Here is a 19,335-nt window from a genome sequence, read left to right on the forward strand (position 1 = left end):
TACATGATCCAAGTGTGATGAGTACTTCACTCTGATGTCAGGTTATGTTGAGAATTTTGACTACATTGGGCTGAGGCAGGGTTATCACACACACATACTTGCACTTCATATGAGTCATCCACGTCTCTGTTGATAAGAATCCGGGAGAGATGGAGATGTCCTGCCCTCTGCTCAAACTCTTGTCTCTCGCCCCCTCTTGTCGCTCTCTCTTCCCTAGCAGTGCACAGTATGACAGACGAGTAAACACAGATGCTGAGCAGCAAACTAGAGGAGACCGTTTCATCAGCGCTGACAGTCCTGCCTGCTGTAGGAATCAAACAAACAGCACAGGCAACTACTTGGCTGTAATAAACTGACAGGGAGAAAAATGGAGAGGAAACAGTGGAATGGACATATTGAAGGGAGTCAATGCCTCCAGACATTAAATATTATGCTGCTTGTGCAAGTTTAGAAATAAAGTTAAATAAAAAAAAAATATAGGAACCGAATGATTTTAATGACTAAAATACTCCAACAGCATCTACAACAACTGCATTGTTGCTGAATCTAAACAAAATATCCAAGGTGACAAACACAGTCTGATTTCTAAACAAATGACTCGAGTCAAGTTCTTTCTTAGTAGATTAAAAACACTAACAGAATGGTTACGGACTTAATCTGAATCACTAACTGTCGTTCATTTAGAGAATTGTTACTATGTTTTATGTCTTTAAAACTCATGAGACAGAGTAGTTACTGACTGGTAGTCAAGAATGAATAAACTGTCACCAATTTAAATCTATATAAATGAAATACACTGCTTACAATTACAACTGATGCACCTATTGATGGAAATAACATCACAACATTTATTTACATGAAGAGATGCATCAATTTTTGATCAAGATCTTGTATTGACAATGCAAGAGGTGAGCACTCTGTAAAGTCTTCTCCAGCACATCCCAAAGACTTTCAGTGAATTTAAGGTCTGAACTCTGAGGTGTCAATTCATGCGTTAAAAATTATTCTTCTTGCTCCCTCCCAAACATTCTTTCACAATTTGAGTGATGATCTTGACATTGTCATCCTGGAATATGGCCATGTTGTCTTTTTCTACATGGTTGTTTAAAAATAATAATAATAATAATAATAATAATAATAATAAGAAAATCTACACACTTACACTTTCATTGAAAATGTAAAAATGCATGTTTTCTGTAAGGGTTATGTTTAGGGATAGGCATAGAATACGCATAATACTTTATTTAATTAGGACAAATTATTTTATTTAATTCAATTATTAAATAACTCATTATAATTATTATTATTGAATTTAAGGTGCCTATATGCTGCAGGAATTATAGTAAATATTCTTCTGATTTGCTTTATCTGTAAAAATCTTCCTCAAAAACACTAAAATCATTAATGGAATCAGAACCAGAATCACTAAATTCCGCACAATTCCCATCCCTACAGGAAACAGAATCACTGCACCTACTAGAAGACATGAGAGCCTATTACTTACATGGATACTGTGGTTTGCCCCGCCCAGAACGTCGTGTCACCGGGCCGCCTGCAGACACCTCACCACGACTCCTGTCCAATAGAGTCAGAGCCAATTAATTACCTTCCCCTCTTAATATCACTGATTAAGATAAAGAGATAAATAAATGCATTAATCTCCGAGCCCCAAGAGGATCCTCGGCTGAACGGCATTGTGACAGCTGAAAGGCCCTGCCACCCCCCAGTGCTACAGATGTGACACTGTCTGTAAAGGAAGGGGGCAGGGCTCATGCTCAGAAAAGAAGGCAGCTATTTGTTCGGAGCCCACACAGCTGTCACTAGCAGAGTCCGGTTCAGTCATAATCGTGTATGCGACCATCTCACCACCCACCCTGAACAAACACACACACAAATGTAATTCAAACGCAGAGGTTAGACAGGACGACCACTGCCCCTCGGGGCTGTGCTGCATTCATGACCACATGACGTGGGCAGCCACAGTGAAAAAAGGCGGAAGGGGTCACTGCACCTGGTCAAACTGTTTTTTTCCACTGCTGTTTGGCAAAAAAACACATCAGAATCAATTACGTCCGTTCACCTCTAAAGCCAGCTAATCCACTTGTGTGCCATAAGCTTCCATGTAAATCCAGTTTTATACTGCGTAGCCCGTGCCCCCATTAATCACTGCTGGCACGGTCAGAAACGGGCCGCTCTGAAGGGACAGCCTGCGAAATACCAGAGTGGAAGAGGTCGCAGTTAAGGCTGCTGACACTATTGTGGAAAAAGCAAAAAACAAAAGCAAACTGCAAAAAGCCTTCTATTAGCATTGCAACAACAGCTTATGAACTCGAGATCACACAGGATAATTATTATACACAATAATTTGGTTGAGTGGGAAGCGTGTTTGTTGCATGCTTCATTTTTTCCATGCAAATCAAGCCAAAATGCATCTATTATACTTCTAAGTAATTGTTTAAATGCCAAGCTACTGAAAATTGTTTCAAATGAGGGGTCATGTTAAATGACTGGCCTAACGCTATTCATAAAAAAAAAAAAAAAAAAAAAAAAAAAAGAGAGAGAGAAAGGGAGAGAGAGAGAGAGAGAGAGAGAGAGAGAGAGAGAGAGAGAGAGTTCATGCATTCTCCTACATTTACAACCTCAAACTTATTCTGGTTTTAATTTAAGTTTACAGTTTACAGTAAAAAAAGTTTAAAAAAAAAAGTTTACAGTGGGGCACTTACAATGGAAGTGAATGGGGCCAATTTTTAGAGGACTTAAAGGCTTAGTTCACCCAAAAATTAATTAATTACTCACCCTCGTTCCACATGTGTAAGACATTCGTTCATCTTCAGATCACAAATTAAGATATTTTTGATGAAATCTGATGACTCAATGAGGCCCGAATTGACAACAAATTAATTTACATTTTCAAATGCCCAGAAAGCTACTAAAGACGCATTTAAAACAGTTCATGTGACTACAGTGGTTCAACCTTAATGTTATGAAGCGACAAGAATAGTTTTTGTGTGCCAAAAAAACAAAATAACAACTTTATTCAACAATATCTGGTGATGGGCGATTTCAAAACACTGCTTCATGAAGCTTCGAAGCTTTATGAATCTTTTGTTTCGTCATAAGTGTTTCAAAACGTTTCAAAATTTCAATGGCTCACATGACTTTGGCAGTTTAATACATGCTCCGAACCACTGACTCGAAACAAAAGATTTGTAAAGCTTCGAAGCTTCATGAAGCAGTGTTTTGAAATCGCCCATCACTAGATATTGTTGAATAAAGTTGTTATATTTATTTTTTTTTGGCACACGCTTCATAACATTAAGGTTGAACCACTGTAGTCACATTAACTGTTTTAAATACGTCTTTAGTATCTTTCTGGGCATTGAAAGTGTTAATTATGTTGTTGTCAATGCAGGCCTCACTGAGCCATGCAATTTCATCAAAAATATCTTAATTTGTGTTCTGAAGATGAACGAAGGTCTTACGGGTGTAGAACAACATGAGAGCGAGTAATGACAGAATTTTCATTTTTGGGTGAATTAACCCTTTAAGTTTATAATTTTACAAAAGCACTAATTGTTCTGTTCAGTTGTTTTGTTTATGTGTTAGGTTGTCATGGCAACAAAGTAAAACTAGATATAACTACACCGAAAATGTTGTAAAGCGATTTTTTTCACAAATATTGTTTATATACTGTGGCTAAACTATTGAAACAGTACTTTAGTATGTATAATCCATTACAGCCCCCATTCACTTCCACTGTAAGTGCTTCAGTGTAATAGATTTTTGCTCTTTTGCATGTCAATTTGTTTTTGTAATTAACATTATGTCATAAATGCTGTCAGTTGAGCCTAACTTGTATTGAATATTCTTTAGATATTTTTGAGAAATGTGTTTTGTTTTTGGTTTTCTTGTACATACAATAAAAAAATAAATAAATAAAAAAAAATCAATGGTAACCAAAAGTTTTGGTTACCAACATTCTTTAAAATATCTTCTTCCGTGTTCCATAGAACAAAGAAAATATTACAGGTTTGGACAAAATGAGGGTGGTCTATCTCTTTAAATATGATTAATGATGCACAAATTGGCACAAAAAAAATTGACACAGAATGTACGTCTACTTTACATGTAGATAAAATTACTCACAATAACATCAAATCATACCACGGTTCCTGAATCAGCGAGATGCTATTTGAAAGTTAAACAGCACGAGTCAGTGGCAGACACAGACATGCATTAATAAATGATAAAATAGCTGCTCTAATCCCCTTGTGCAGAGCCAAGTACTTTTTCCTCATCAGCGAGTGTGATATTTACACAGAAACTGGAGCGTACTCCTGAGACGAGACAGGAGAGAGATGTACATTCTGTATTTGCTCAGGTTTTAACAGTCTGCACCCCTATAAAGAGGTGAAACTGCTTATTTGTTAGCGTTGCAGCTTGCCGTGAGCATCAGCTTATCATATTCTTTCACACTAGCTTTTCTTTTCCCCTTCCTCCCTCCTTATTCTCCATCTCAATGACAGATGTAGACACCACCATTGACCTAAATCACTCTTTTCCAGCACATTAACCCCAGTGCCTGTCCAAACACCTCGCAGAAACACAACACCTCCGCACAAGAGGCACGTCGCCGCTGCCGCCACCATTTTAAACAGAGCCCTGTCTCTCACCTGCGCTAATTGTTAAAATGTCCTCTCATTACACGTAGGTGGCTGATGATGGAGCCTGCCAACACAGCTACCGAACGCAAAATGAAGCCGTGATAGACCGAATTAATTGATTAAATGAGAAGAAGCTAGAGAGAGAGAGAGAAAAAAAAAATGGAGTGTCAATCAACCTCAGAGAGAAACAGCGGGGAGTGGGAAGGGCGAAATGGCTAAGATACAATCGAGCTTGGTGCTTCTCAGTGCGGATCAATACGATTTGAATTTTTTAAAGCTCTGTTTATGAAATGCAATAATCTCTCATTAAAAATGCAGACGGCACGTGTGGTGTAAATGATTCATGGTTTGATATAATACACAGCTCTAGGTGAGGCTGCACTGCAGCACCGGCCAATGGAATAAAAAATAAACCGTCTCACGGATGAAAGCAGTTTGGTGCAAACGCAGGGACACACAGGTGCAACATTTGCCTCACTTAAATGGAACAAAACATCACATATTTCTTTCCCTTCCCATTTTTTATTAAACACCAGGACACCCCAGATCTCTCAGTGTGAAACACTAACTGCACAGACTACCCAAGCTCATCTAATGCCAGATGATTTACTATCTCTCCTTCAGACACCATTTTTTCCCCTGATTTCCTCCATCCTCTCGTTCGGCCCCTCCCTCCCTCGCGCGTTCATTCTCTCCGCAGCGCCAGCTCCCTGTGAGAAAATGAAGAGATTAAGGCAGTAGCATGTGCCTGACTTTGATTTAGGGGAAACTGGCTAATCATAACATAGACAGTTTAGTGCAATCTTGCATAATGAAACGCTCCGCACTAACCACCTAATGCATACTAATTTGAAACAATCCACTCCTGGGACTGGAAAAGCATGAAGGGACCGGCCTGAGAGAAGCGAGGCGCTCATCAACACTAACAGCCAGGAACGTTGAGGACACACATACACACAAACAAACCGCTTTTTTTGGCCTCGAACCACAGGCACGAATACAGATTCGCTGCAGAGGGGTGTGTGAATGCTCAGAGGCAGACTTGAATAGAAAGGTCAAGCATCATTATCAAACAACTAAATAAACAGCACTGCAGCTGTTGGGTGGTAATGGCGTGGTGCTGCTGCTACTGTGTTTGCGTCCACCTAAATCCTCTATCTTTATCCTTTTCTCCGGCTCAGACATCACATTAGGACTGTCATATCCTCTATTGATCCTTACACAGACAAGGCTTTATTGCTCCTCTTCTACCTAGTCACAGGGATAAAGCTATGCCAGCATTCTTCAGTTCACAGTGCATTAATATTAACTGCGTTCACATCCACTGCTATGGTACAAAATCTGGAAGTGGAAGGTTGTGTTGTACATCCGTTATAAGGGTCAATGACATGAAGATAATCAAGCAAAGATGTGGAAATATGTAGGAACAAAAAAAAAAAAAAATGCTCCAGAAGGAAACAATGCATTAAGAGCCGAGGGGTGAAAACTTTTGAACAGGATGAAGATGTCACAATTTTTCTTATTATATTTAAATATCGTTGTTTTTCATTTAGTACTGCCCTTCGGAACCAACAGAAGATACTTGCATGTTTCCCGGTACAATTTACCTTGATATTTAAATTCAAAAGTTTTCACCCCCCAGCTCTTAATGCGTCTTGTTTCCTTCTGGAGCATCAGTGAATGTTTGAACCTTTTTTAATAGTTGAGTTTGAGTCCCTCAGCTGTCCTCAGTGTGAAAAGACGGATCTCAAAATCATACAGTCACTGCTGGAAAGGGTTCAAATATGCAAAAAATCCTTGAAAACTGAAGAATCTGCAGGACCTGGAGGATTTTTCTGAAGAACAGAGCTCAGTTTAACTGCTCAGGACAAACAAGAGACTCATGAACCACCATCACAAAACATAAAAACAGTCGTGGATCACCAGGTAACCACACACAGTATTGAGAATCAATGGTTCACAAACTTTTGAATGGGGTTATTTTAATAAATTCAGCTATTGTTTTGTCTCGTGAACTAAACGCAAACATCTTTTATGTAAAATAACTTACTCAGGACAATACTAAATAAAAAACATGCATTTTGTATGATCTCACTTATTTTATTAAAATTATTCACATTTTCTGCAAGTGGTTCACATACTTTTTCATGCCACTGTTATATATATATATATATATATATATATATATATATATATATATATATATATATATATTTTTTTTTTTTTTTTTTTTTTTTTATTATTATAATATTATAATACATACCTTTTATTGTGCATCGCGTCTGGTTAGGACACTGTATTAGCCATCACAGGAATAAATTTCATTTAAAATATAATGAAATACAAAAGAGTTATTTTAAATTGTAATGAAATTTCATCATATTACTAGTTTTACTGTATTAAATGCAGCATTAGTGAGCATAAGAGGCTTCTTTCAAAAACATTAACAAAAACCTTTTTGACCCCAAACTTTTGAACAATAGTGTGTAAACATATAGTGATTAAATAGAATAAATGTTTTTAAAAACCATATGAAACCAACATAAATACAAAGAGTACCTTTCCAAAACCTTGACACGTGTTTTAAATTAGAATTTTAAAAGATTTTTCCTTTTTTTATCGTGGACACTCTTATTTGTCATTGACCCATACACTAAGTGTTGCGAATAGACTATACCTAATCTTTAAGTTAATTACCTTTAGTCAAGGCCAGTACCCTCACCGTCCAGCATCCTCAGGAAACTACTGTGCTTGTGAGATTGAGTGCAAAGAAAGGCCACAGCACCAATAAAACTGTGCTCTTAAAAACCATCAGAGGAATTAATAGCTTGGCCTTATTTCCACTCTCAGCTTTCATCCCTCCAGAACATATTCAATATTCTCTCACCACGATGTTTTAAAGAGTGAAAGTGTTTCCTTTCTCTGATGTGGACTAATCATTTCTCAAGGAGAGATCTAGCATTGCAGAAACGCATTACGAGTTTAGCGTTGACATCGGTGCCAATCAACACCTTTTAGCCGGTGTATTCACGTCCGTCAGGAGAGGCGGGCGGCGACGGGCATGTGCACTTGACAGCTATATCGCTCTCCTTGCCCTCTCCTCTTTTTCCTCTCACTCCATTCTCTCTTTTTATCAGCAGATGAGAGAGAACTGACAGCATATTTACCATTGCAGTTTTGCAGCGCATTTGTGCTCCTTTGGCCGATTTCCCCCCAGACTCATCAATGCCGCATTACCAAGTCAAATCAGGTGGTGCTGCAGAGCTCGCCTCACACCAACACAAAACAGCCAGCACTGTGAGCATCACCATCACAGCCTGGGAGAGAATATAAAACACTCTGCTCTCATGGCTCGTCCCCTCCGCCGCTCTCATTTCTCTGCAGCCTGAGATTATAATCTCAAAGGCCAACTGTTACCCTGTTATTGTTTCTCATTTCAACAGTCTGATAAAATTAACGGGACGCCCGCCGTTTCCAACCACAACAACGTTTTTCCACTTTTCAGTGACTTTTCAGGAATCGAACACAAGCTTCTCACTTGCTTACTAAATACTAGGTATATTCAAAAAAGTGGATTTCAAAAGGGTTAGTTCATCCATAGAAAAAGCAACAATTACCACATTCAAGGTCCAGAAAGGTAGTAAAGACATCGTTAAAATAGTCCATGTGACTGCAGTGGTTCAACCTTAATGTTATGAAGTGACGAGAATACTTTCAGTAATAACATTAAGGTTGAACCACTGCAGTCACATGAACTATTTTAACGATGTCTTTACTACTTTTCTGGGCCTTGAAATTGGTTATGACGTTGCTTTCTATGGAGGATCAGAAACCTCTTGGATTTCATCAAAAATATCTTAATTTGTGTTCCGAAGATGAACGAAGGTCTTATGGGTGTAGAACCACATGAGAGTGAGTAATTAATGACAGAATTTTTGTGTGAACTAACCCTTTAAAGATGGCAAGTAAAACTGTAGTCCTTGTTTTATAAGCATGTCAAACAGCAGATACATTGTTGTCACTTGACTTTATCACTCTGCGCATTTAATTTATCAAGTGGCGTTCCTCATGTCGGAAATAAAAATGGCTATTTTTAGGGTTGGCAATTAAGCAGAGTGATTTAGTGTGATTAATTGTAAATGGCCCCTAAATCTACCACGTGCTGTTTGATGAAATAGTCAAAAAATAAAAATGATATAAATCACTAAAACCACTTTTGTAATATCTATTACAAAATGATTTACACTTCTCTCACAATACAAGTTAAAATCTTTGAATTATCTTTATTTGGGGGCTTTTCTCAGCAAATAAATACACACACACACACACTATACACAGAGAAAATGTGCATACTCTGCACAATATACGTATTATATTCTGTAGTAAGAGGAGTATGGCAGTATGTTTTCCCAAACATATCCATATTCTTTCCCTCTCTCCTGCTCTCCATTTCCCAATTCTGACCATCTTTCTATCAGAGGAAAGGTCACACTCACTGCCCCCTTTCATCATTCTTATCACCATGCTGCCATTTACAAGGCAGACAAGCTCTCTTCTGGCACAAGCTCAAGAAGGTAGGTTAGAAGGGACAATGAAAGAAATCTGCCATTTATTTTCCCCCGTTTTTTGTTGTTGTTTCCACGGCTGCAGAGGCAAGACAAAATGCTCTTGGGAGGAGGACGAGAGAAAGAGAGAGACTGTATGCACGAGTGAGAGGAAGCATTGTGTATTGTTTACTCTGTAATTCACAGCGCATGGCGTTGATTAGCAGAGCAGACTGCGACACTGAGCCTTGGTGAGGCACTGAAGGAATAATGCTGTTCCACAACTATCTCTCTCTCTCTCTCTCTATCTCTCTCTTTTACTCTAGGGCACACTGTGGAGTGACTGATGGCTACAATGTGAAAAAAAACTGCCTGGGTGAGGAGTGAAATTTAAACTGCTGCTGTCAGGAGCATTATTTGGCTTTTATTACGACGTGCTGCTCCGGTTGCCTAAGACAAGCCTGTCTCTACGTGAGGCAAACGAGGCAATGGCGCCTCACCTCCCTTTTATTAATTCATGTCTGCAATGAGCTCGTACATGATAATTGCTGACAGAAAGCCCGCTTTGTGTACTGATAGTTGACACAGAGGTGAGAGATGAGACCATGGACAAACACAATGGATGCGCATCTAATAATATCACATATGTTGGTTCTTCTAAGATGGGTGGTGAAGATATAAAAAAATAAATGCTATATTTTGTATCAATTGGTTTAAATATTCATACAACTTCAAACTATCCTAAAATCATAATAAAAAAGAAAAAACACATTAAGTACAATGTGTCAATGTCAATACGTCTCTTCAAAATGTCATAGTTTGACCTTTTATTGGCAAGGCATTTTTGAAAAAAAAAAAAAACACAGTAAAACAGTAATATTGTGAAATATTACGATTTAAAATTACATTTAAAATTTATTAAAATAGAATATATATTTATTTATATTTTCAGCATCTAATATATACATATATACACATATACACACAAACACACACACAGTCATATTAAAAAAAAGAATGAATAAAATTAATTTTATTAGCGGTAATTCTTTATATTGGAAAGCCGATAAACGATATAAAAGTAGGGCTGGGCGATATATCGAATGCTTTTGTCAAGTGCATTTCGTCAGTAAAGCCGGTTCCCTGATTACCGCTAAAACGCCATCACCTGCTTTCAAATGGAGCGGCATTTAATAGACAGAGCCATAGATCACTGATAAGCCACGCAATATCACGTTCATATCGCAGATGTATCGCCTTCGATAATGAACGCGATATTGCGTGGTTTGTCAGTGAACTACGGCTCTGTCTATTAAATGCCGCTCCATTTGAAAGCAGGTGATGGCGATTTAGCGCCAATCAGGGAACCGGCTTTACTGACAAATTGCGCGTGACAAAAGCATTCGATATATCGCCCAGCACTATATAAAAGCTATGTCCCGAGCATACAATTATAATGTTCTTATTATAATATTATGTAGCCTATATAACAGACTTGCACTGTATTTTCCTTTTTGAAGTGATTCCAATCATAATTCAAGCAATTCAAAACCATAAGCGGTAGGGGTGTGACTAAAATGAGAAAATTTTAGTTCCGCGAGATTAAAATGTGACGAAAAGCTGTCTTGTGAGATATATTGTCAGACAGAGTGTGTTTTGCTTTTAATAGAAATAAAAACCATTTAATTCAGCTGGATAACGGTCACCGCTGCTCCCTATTCACAGAGTACACGCGACTGCGAAAGCGAAAGTAAACACAAGAGTGCATTCAAACGCGCATTTTACCCCGCATTTTGAAAGTGGCTTCCTGATGCATGCAAATATCTTACAATAATGTGAGCTATCTCAGCCTGGGCTGTGTATTTGTAACCATATCTTAGCTCTGTATCAGGCTTGAAGAAAAAAAAAAATGGTCTCTTGTTGTACTTTGAATATTGAGAGAGGACTTTGATTATGAATGCACATCACTTATTGTTTGCACTTAATAAGATAAAACTGTTATTCATTTTTATGGTAACACTTTAAAACAAGGTTAACTTTAACATTAGTTAACTACTTTAGTTATAAACTAAGAAAGAACAATACTTCTAAAGCATTTATTAATCTTAATGTTAATTTCATTTTAACATTTAGTAATACATTCTTAAAATCAAAAGATGTATTTGTTAACAGTTAACACTGTGAACTAACATGAACAAACAATGAATGACTTTTTATTAACTGACATTAACAAATGTATTGCTCATTGCTCATTGTTAGTTCATGTTAGTTAATACACATGTTAACAAATGAGCCTTATTGTAAAGTGTTACCATTTTTATATTCTATTTTTATTTCTATGATCAATTTGTGGAAGTTAGGAGGTCAAAAGTTGTAGAAGCTCATAAATCATATACAGTAAGGTCTGAAGATACTAATATGAAATCATACAGGAGAGAAGCCAGTCAGTTGAGTTTGTGACAAAAACCTTTTACAGTGCATCAGTATTGTTGTCTTTTACTGCAGATGATAATTCATAATCAGAAAGTAGAACTGAAATGACATTCATTACAAGATGATTAGTGAAATCATTTCAAATGCACCTGCAGACTATTTTTAGTCATGTATTTCTTCATTGAAGATTTCTTAAAAATACTGTGTAAAAATCTTGTCTCGTCTCGTTCTTGTGAACTCAATCTTGTGTCTTTTCACCCCTAATAAGCCGTCAACCTGGCGGACAGTGTGCATCTGAAGTGTCTCAGCTGATGGAAAAAATCCATTATATATCGGCTTTAATATATCGGCCAAATTCTTATCGGGCCGATAACGATGACATTAAAAATGAACATATAACGGCCGATACCAATATGGTGGCCAGTATATCGTGCATTCCTAAATAAAATCACTATACACACACACACACACACATATACATATATATATATATAAAAATTTGGCCAATGTATTTCTCAAACCAAAACAGGCATAAAGCACAACAGCAGATTAGCAGTACTATAAAGAATTACCGAGGGATTTCTTTTCCTTTTTTTTTTTTTTAAGCAATAAACTGATTGTGCTGGAGAATACACAGGCCTCCTGCTGCTCAGTGTAGATGAATGAGACTGAGAGAAATTTAATTCCCCGCTAATTAGCATTCTGCTCAGAGGAGCATGTGGTCTCTCTGTGGGTTACACCCAGGTCAGGTGACAGTGGGCGACTCGGCAGCAGTCGCGGGGTTGGCAGTAGCGAACGTTCTCAGGGGAAAGTAAGTGGCAGAGCCCCTCTTCTGCTCTCCAGTCTGTCCCCTAGAGCTACTGCAGTGTTTCACAAAACAAAGAGCAATGCTGGTAGTGGGGAGGTGCTGGGCTCATCTCCTCCTCCACAGGCAGATAAAAACAGGATTACAGGTAAATACCAAGAGAAGAGGCAGTCTGGAAACACACGGTCTAAAGCCCTACTCCAAAACACAAGAACAACAGCCCCTCGGAAATAAATGCCACTCAGTGGCGAAGCGGAAACGTACGACCCCTGTGTAATTTGCTTTAGAAGTGAGAAATGATTGCCCGTGACTAGACAATAATTAATCTCGCCACTGAGAGGGGAAAAAAAAAAGGTTACGGAGCCGCTTCAATTACGAGACGATTCCGCCTTCGCTAACAGACAAGGTTGGATTCAAAGAACACTTGCGATGACAAAAAGGAGAGACAATTCCAGTGTCATCAGAAATAGGCAGCGATGTGGGAAATCAATGGCGAGATCAATCGCGCCTGCCTCCCTCTCTAGAAGAGCGAGGGAACAGAGCACTTTACATAAGCACTGATAACCATCAGGGAGGCCGGCTTCAGCTCGCTGATTTACTGCGACGGACCCCCGAGACACCTTCAGGAGGCAGAGCGGCTCTCTTTCGCAATCACTGTAACCTTCTCAAACACATCTTCAAAGACACACAGTCAGAGAGAGAAAGCAACATATACACTCTATTTAAGCAGTAAGGTTCGGGAGGTTTTGCTATGTGATGAATAAAGTCAACAAATGTGTTGATATGCACAATGTACAGAGTTTACTCGGTTTGTACACTAGAGACGCACCGGTTGCCGTTCTATACACGCCACCTACTGTCAAAGAGTGAATTTTCGTTTTTATTCAGTCCGTCTGCTGTTTTTGTTTTGTGACGGTGTGTTTTATGTAGCATAATTTCACAAATCTGAAGTCAGACCACTCCGTTTTTGCTTTAAATCTTGAAATTATACAATTCAAATCAAAAACAACTGCTCATGCTACATGTGTGGGGCATCTTTGTTTGAATCGTGATTAAAATGTCCCTCCATAAACTGCCTTTCTAACTTGATCTTTGAAGGTTCAAAAAGTTCATAAATGAATCTAGCGGTTTAGTCCAAATTTTCTGAAGAGACTTGATCACTTTTTATGATGAACAGATTTAATTTAGGCTTTTACTCGGATATAAATATTGATCAGTGAACAAACATATGCTCAACCAAACCGGAATGACATACGAGAACAAACCTATTCCAGAAGCTCAAATGTGCTGAACCTCATTGGTTACGCAGCACATTTGAGTGAATGCCAAACAGTGGGTGGAGAACGGCACTGTTTGATTTTTTTTTTTTTTTTACAGAGAACTGTTACACCTCTAATGGCAATTATATATTACATATACATTATAGGGCTGTCAAATGATTAATCACGATTAATCGCAAACAAAATAAAAGTTTTAGCTTGCCTAATATATGTGTGAGTATATATATATATAAATATAAAAAATACAGACAGACACATTCATGTATATATTTGAGAAATACTTACAAGTATATGTATTTATTTATATTTTTATATAATTTTTATTATATATAAATAAAAATATTTTGTACATAACAAATTTCTCTGAAATATATACAAAAATTTGTGTGTATTTATATATACATAATAATTATACACAGTACTCACACATATATTAGGCAAACTCAAACTTTTATTTTATATCGCGATTAATCGTTTGACAGCCCTAATACATTATAAATATGTAAATTATATATTTTAACAGTGTTGTTCTATAAAACCTTATGATTACTTGCTTTTGATACTTTATTTGAACCAAATAATTATTGCCTCATTGTTATTATATATTTTAAGTCATTTAAAGCCTATTGTTTGCTTATTTGTCTATTTTTATTACCACAAAAAAAAAAAATAAATAAATCGACCAATTACCCGATTACCAAAATAATCGTTAGTGACAGCCTTAATATTTGGACAGAAATTGTATATGTATCCGATTTTTTACAATGTGGTCACGTCGGAAATCATGTGGTTATTACATCATATATTACATTGCATCTTTCATTTCTGTCCAGTAATTTCACACTTCATCAGGATTGCAACAATTCCCTCCATTTACTTATGCTAGGTGATGGTGTTTTCAATGTATTACACATGCAAGAACTGCAGTAAAAGCCGATTCATGTCACATTCAGCTGCAGTGTGAACAGAGTGCTAGAACAGGGGTCTTTAACAAGGAAATTATAAAAAATAAAAATGTGTTAAAATGAAATATAATAAGTTCACATTATCCTAAGCTACTACATATAAATGATTACTTGAATGGTTTTGTAATGTAAATCAACCTTTAAGTGCAACCCTCAGTTTTTTAAAATATGTAACATGTTCAGTCTCTCTTTCAAAGAAAAAGTTGAAGACATTTAAACAAGAATATAAAGTTCCTGAAAACAACAACAGAACATGATCCTATGGTGCTGTGCAGTTATTTAGAGAGTTCCTAGGTGAAAAGTATATAGCTTCATAGAGGTTACAATAACACGTATGGATGGAATGCTGTACTGACTGACCAATCAGCATTGAGGCATCACTTGCATATAAATATGCATAAAAACGGTGGTAATCAGATATGGGAAACAATTCGGAGGTCGATGGTAGAGAAGCTGCAGTAGCAGTCTGTGCTTAGGTGTCTTCATTAGAGAACGAGAAGCTGTAGCTGAAAACACGCCGGGTGTTTTCGTCCGATCGGTTAATTAGGATTTTTGCTGCTTCGTTTTGCGTGAGAAAGGCGGGAAGTGGAAGGTTGATTGCCTTTTATTATCAGTCTAGCAGCTTCAGCGCTCCCTCCTTCTTTATTGCAGATCGTACAGATGTGGAGCGTCTCGGCAAAAACATCAATTCCAATAATTACAAGAAAGTGCAAGTGAGAGCACGAGCCATCGCTCATCTGCGCTCACCCGCAGCCGTTTGTACCGTGACGTTCCCCTTGATGACAACATGTGACAGGACTGTTTAAAAAGCGCAAGGGAACACGCACATCGTTCTTCAAATTGGAGGATGAATGGAGGAGGAGAGCTGCTCTCCAAGTAAAGAGGAATACTGTAATAACTGCAATAAGCAAAAGGGAGGTGTGTAAACATGATAAGAGGGCCCTTAAGAGTTTGTTGTGAAAAATAAAGCTAAAAATGCACACTGTCAGCGTAATGTGTGAACGTAACACCTCTGAGCAAAGTGTGCATCTGTCTGAACAGAGAATTACTCGCTTAACAGTTCGATTTGGCAGAAGCTCAAATTACACGCCCTAGAAATCAAAGCAGACAAAATACTTGGTTTAATAGCTTTGCTTCACCTTGACGCATTTGCAAGGAAAAGAAACATCCGTGTAAAACCAAAAATGCAGAAAAATACAATGATGAAATCATAAACCAATCAAGGTGTTCATGCAATAGTAATCCACAGCTTAACAGAAGAAAAACTGATATGAAGAATATGTGGGGCTGTCGATCCACACAGATTTTTTACATTCCTTCAAGTCCCAAATGATTACTGAAATACAGAAAATTAATTCCAGATCTTTTCCTACAGAACAATCAAACACCAATTCCCTATCATCATCCACAGACAAAGCTACGGTTCCATAATATGCCAATATATACAAATAAATTAAGAGAGAAAAAAAACGTAAAACTTAAATAAAGATCAGGGATGATATTACATTGAAGTCAGTAAGATTTTTTTAATTTTTTTAAAATTAATATTTGTATTCAGCAAGGACAGATTAAATTGATCAAAAGTGACAGTAAAGACTGTTACAAAAAATCTATTTCAAATAAATGTTTATTCAGAAAGTAAACCAGAAAAAAAGTACCACGGTTTCCAAAAATTCAAAGCTTTGCCATTTTACATTTTATATATTAAATATATTAAAACAAATACTTTTTTCCTATGCTTTTTTCACTGTGTTTACACCCTTTGTGTTTATAATAAAACAAAAATGAAAAAAAAAAAAAAAGTAATAATTTTAATAAACTAGCCATCTTTCCCCTAGATAGCAAAAATATCACTGCAAGCTCCTGGACACCCTAAAGATTTATGGGTGCTGGCTGAATTAACCCCCCTTACTCGTTTCCACTTATTACTGAGGCTAATACTTCCATTTAAATAAAACCAATATTTCTGTTGACTTAGACTTTAAAGCGTTTTTTGTCTAATTTCTTCCGTTAATGTTTTTTTCATGAGGCAGCACCCCGTGACATGTTTGTGCCGTGTGAAATCCCAGGAGTATCCAATAAAATGGTGGGTGTCGAATCAGCACGTCACCACTCTCAAATCAACCACAGTCGCCACTTACACTCTTCCATTATATCAAGAAATATTAGGGCGACTATCTCAAGCACTAAATTTTGAGTAGACACCATCAATTTTATGGCTTTTCAGTATAATAAAAACAGATAGAACTGCTAGCTCACTCTGAAGACACAGAACGACGACTGAAATCATTACAGGCGCTCAAAGTGGCGGGTGATTTAAAAAAAAAAATAATACAAAAAAAATGTATCTGCAATGTGTATTTATTTGCCATTTCAAGAGAGCCTCATCTGCCCAGTCCAATCAAAGCCCCACAATGCAAATGATGCAAAGAGAGAAGAAAAGAACATACGGGCTGGCACAGAACGAGAGCGCGGGCGCTCCAGGGTAACACTTCAATGATAAAAGAGAAAATCTTGTTTTGATAAGTGAATTACTGGCCTTCACTATATTTTCCTGCATTCCCGAACCAGTGGGTTCATTAAATGCATTGATATTTCTGTCAACCTCATCTGAGCTGCCGTGCTCAGGATGGAGAAATGCAGTCACCTTTGCAAGGGCTGAATCTCGCAACAGCTCGAGGCAACAGATTTATTACAAATTGATCCATTAGATAGCGCTGCCGTGGTTTATTGTTTACGCCGTTCCTCTCTCCCCTGCTTGTCTTCGCCACAATAGCAGCATGTAATAAGGAGGAAAACTACAGGTGCGAACTCATCGTCATGCACCACTTTACAGCAAACCAGAGCGAAGAAGAGTATCTGAGAGAAGAGAAAAAAAGAGGTGCTGTCTAACAGACACCAATATGCTCTAAGCGGTCGTGCCGTGAAGAGGAAGTGGTCGTGGTGCAAGGGCAAATGAAGGGCAGAGGAGAGGAGAGTCTTAGCGCCGCTCTCTGATGAGTCAGGACTGATTAGAGCGCACAAAGACAGCAGACCACCCCCTCCCTTCTCTAGCACATAATTCACACCTTCAGATCCTCACATATTCCCCATTAAAACATCAAACGGAACTTTGCGTTGTGCGGGTGCTGCAGTAAAAACCCAGCACCGGTGTGCCAATATAAATGACTATACGACCTGCTTTATGACCGAGTCATGAACAATGCCAGGCTTTCTGTCAGCATCTGATGGTGGCCTCTATCCTGATTTGAAGATTAACTGAAGACCAGTAAGACTGAGAAAAGCATTAAAGTAAATAGAAGGAAAGAAAGATTCTGGCCTATAATGTTACAATGATGATCTCCACTGGACTGATATGACCTGGACATGCAGCTGCACATATATCGCTTTCATCCATTACTGCCTATGGGACCAGTCGATTGTGTATACAGCCTGGTTCAATAGCGTTAGGAGGTCGGCCACAAGCATAACTGATGAATATTGATTATCTTTACCTTGAGGTGTCTGGGTGGAAATATAAACAAAGGGTGAACCTACCATTACACGGCAACTCTCTCTAATGTGCTGCCCAAGGTACAGGGAAAAAAAAAATAATCTACAAGACAGTATTTTCAGGGCTTAACAATAATGTCTGTTGGCTTAGGATCGAAGTGAGAGCTGGTTGTAAATTCTGCTGAAGACAGTAACGTTCAAAGGTTTGGGGTTGGAAAGTTTTTTTGAAAGAAGATTTTTATGCTCACCAAGACTGCATTTATTTTATCAAAAATACAGTAAAAACAGCAAAAGTAAAATAACTGTTTTCAGTTTTCATATCTTTACATTTTTACTCCGGTCTTCAGTAGCCAGGATTCCATCCAAGGTTTTTCAGACGAAAACAGGTTTAGCGTTTTAAAATGGTTACCAATGGAAATTCCATTTATCGAGAAAATTTCTCGACATAATTTTTCCGTTTAACTTTAGCGCATAAATTCTATCTGATATTTACTAATATTTCCTAATTTAATATTATTTGTGAAAATAGTAAGCTGTAAACTAGCAAATTTCAATCGTCTCATTACTCTCTACATTTTACAAATATTTAAGATGAGAAATATACAATATAATTTGCAATATATGTGAAAATATTTATGGAAACAGCTCAAGGGCAATTTTTTTTTTTTTAATGATGCAACCAAACTTATGCAACAATGCATTTTTTTTATGATGATATCATTACGCACACCATTTTAATCGGTAAAAGGATAGAAGCTGCAGACAGCAAATTTCGCAAACTTTTTACACGCATATACACTTGTCAATAACAAAACAACACAAAAACTTGGACTTGGCTCGTGTCACATGATCCTTTAGAAATCAAAAGAATATTTAGTGCAAGAAAAAATTATTAAGCAGCATTTTATAATGATGTGATACTTTTAGTATTATTTGATGAATAAATGAAAAGTATTTTTTTAATAGATTTTTATAAATGTCTTACTGTCACTCTTGATTAATTTAATGCATCCTTGCTGAATAAAAAGTATTAATTTCTTTACAAAAATTACTCTTACGCACCCCAAATCTTTTGAACAGTAGTGTGTCAACAATTATTATTCTTATTAATATATACAGACAAGGCTTTGTCAAAACTGCTAAAATAACGGA

The 19,335-nt window shown here is 37.3% G+C and overlaps 1 protein-coding gene across 4 annotated transcripts in view; it reads right to left on the reverse strand.

Annotated features, from left to right (window-relative positions):
* The window catches only part of rerea (arginine-glutamic acid dipeptide (RE) repeats a), a 167,621-nt gene that overhangs the window by 136,472 nt on the left and 11,814 nt on the right, over positions 1-19,335 (reverse strand). For 2 of the 4 annotated variants that reach the window (XM_067372434.1, XM_067372439.1), the window contains exons 2-3: positions 1,505-1,575; positions 99-213 (exon numbers count right to left, since the gene is read on the reverse strand). The exons of 1 other annotated variant lie outside the window; for it this stretch is intronic. The gene's annotated coding sequence lies outside the window, so the exon portion shown is untranslated. The remainder of the gene's footprint in view (positions 1-98; positions 214-1,504; positions 1,576-19,335) is intronic. One more of the 4 variants, XM_067372437.1, reaches the window with a different exon arrangement.

Source organism: Chanodichthys erythropterus, chromosome 20 (assembly GCF_024489055.1).
Source record: "Chanodichthys erythropterus isolate Z2021 chromosome 20, ASM2448905v1, whole genome shotgun sequence".
Lineage (NCBI taxonomy): Eukaryota > Metazoa > Chordata > Actinopteri > Cypriniformes > Xenocyprididae > Chanodichthys > Chanodichthys erythropterus.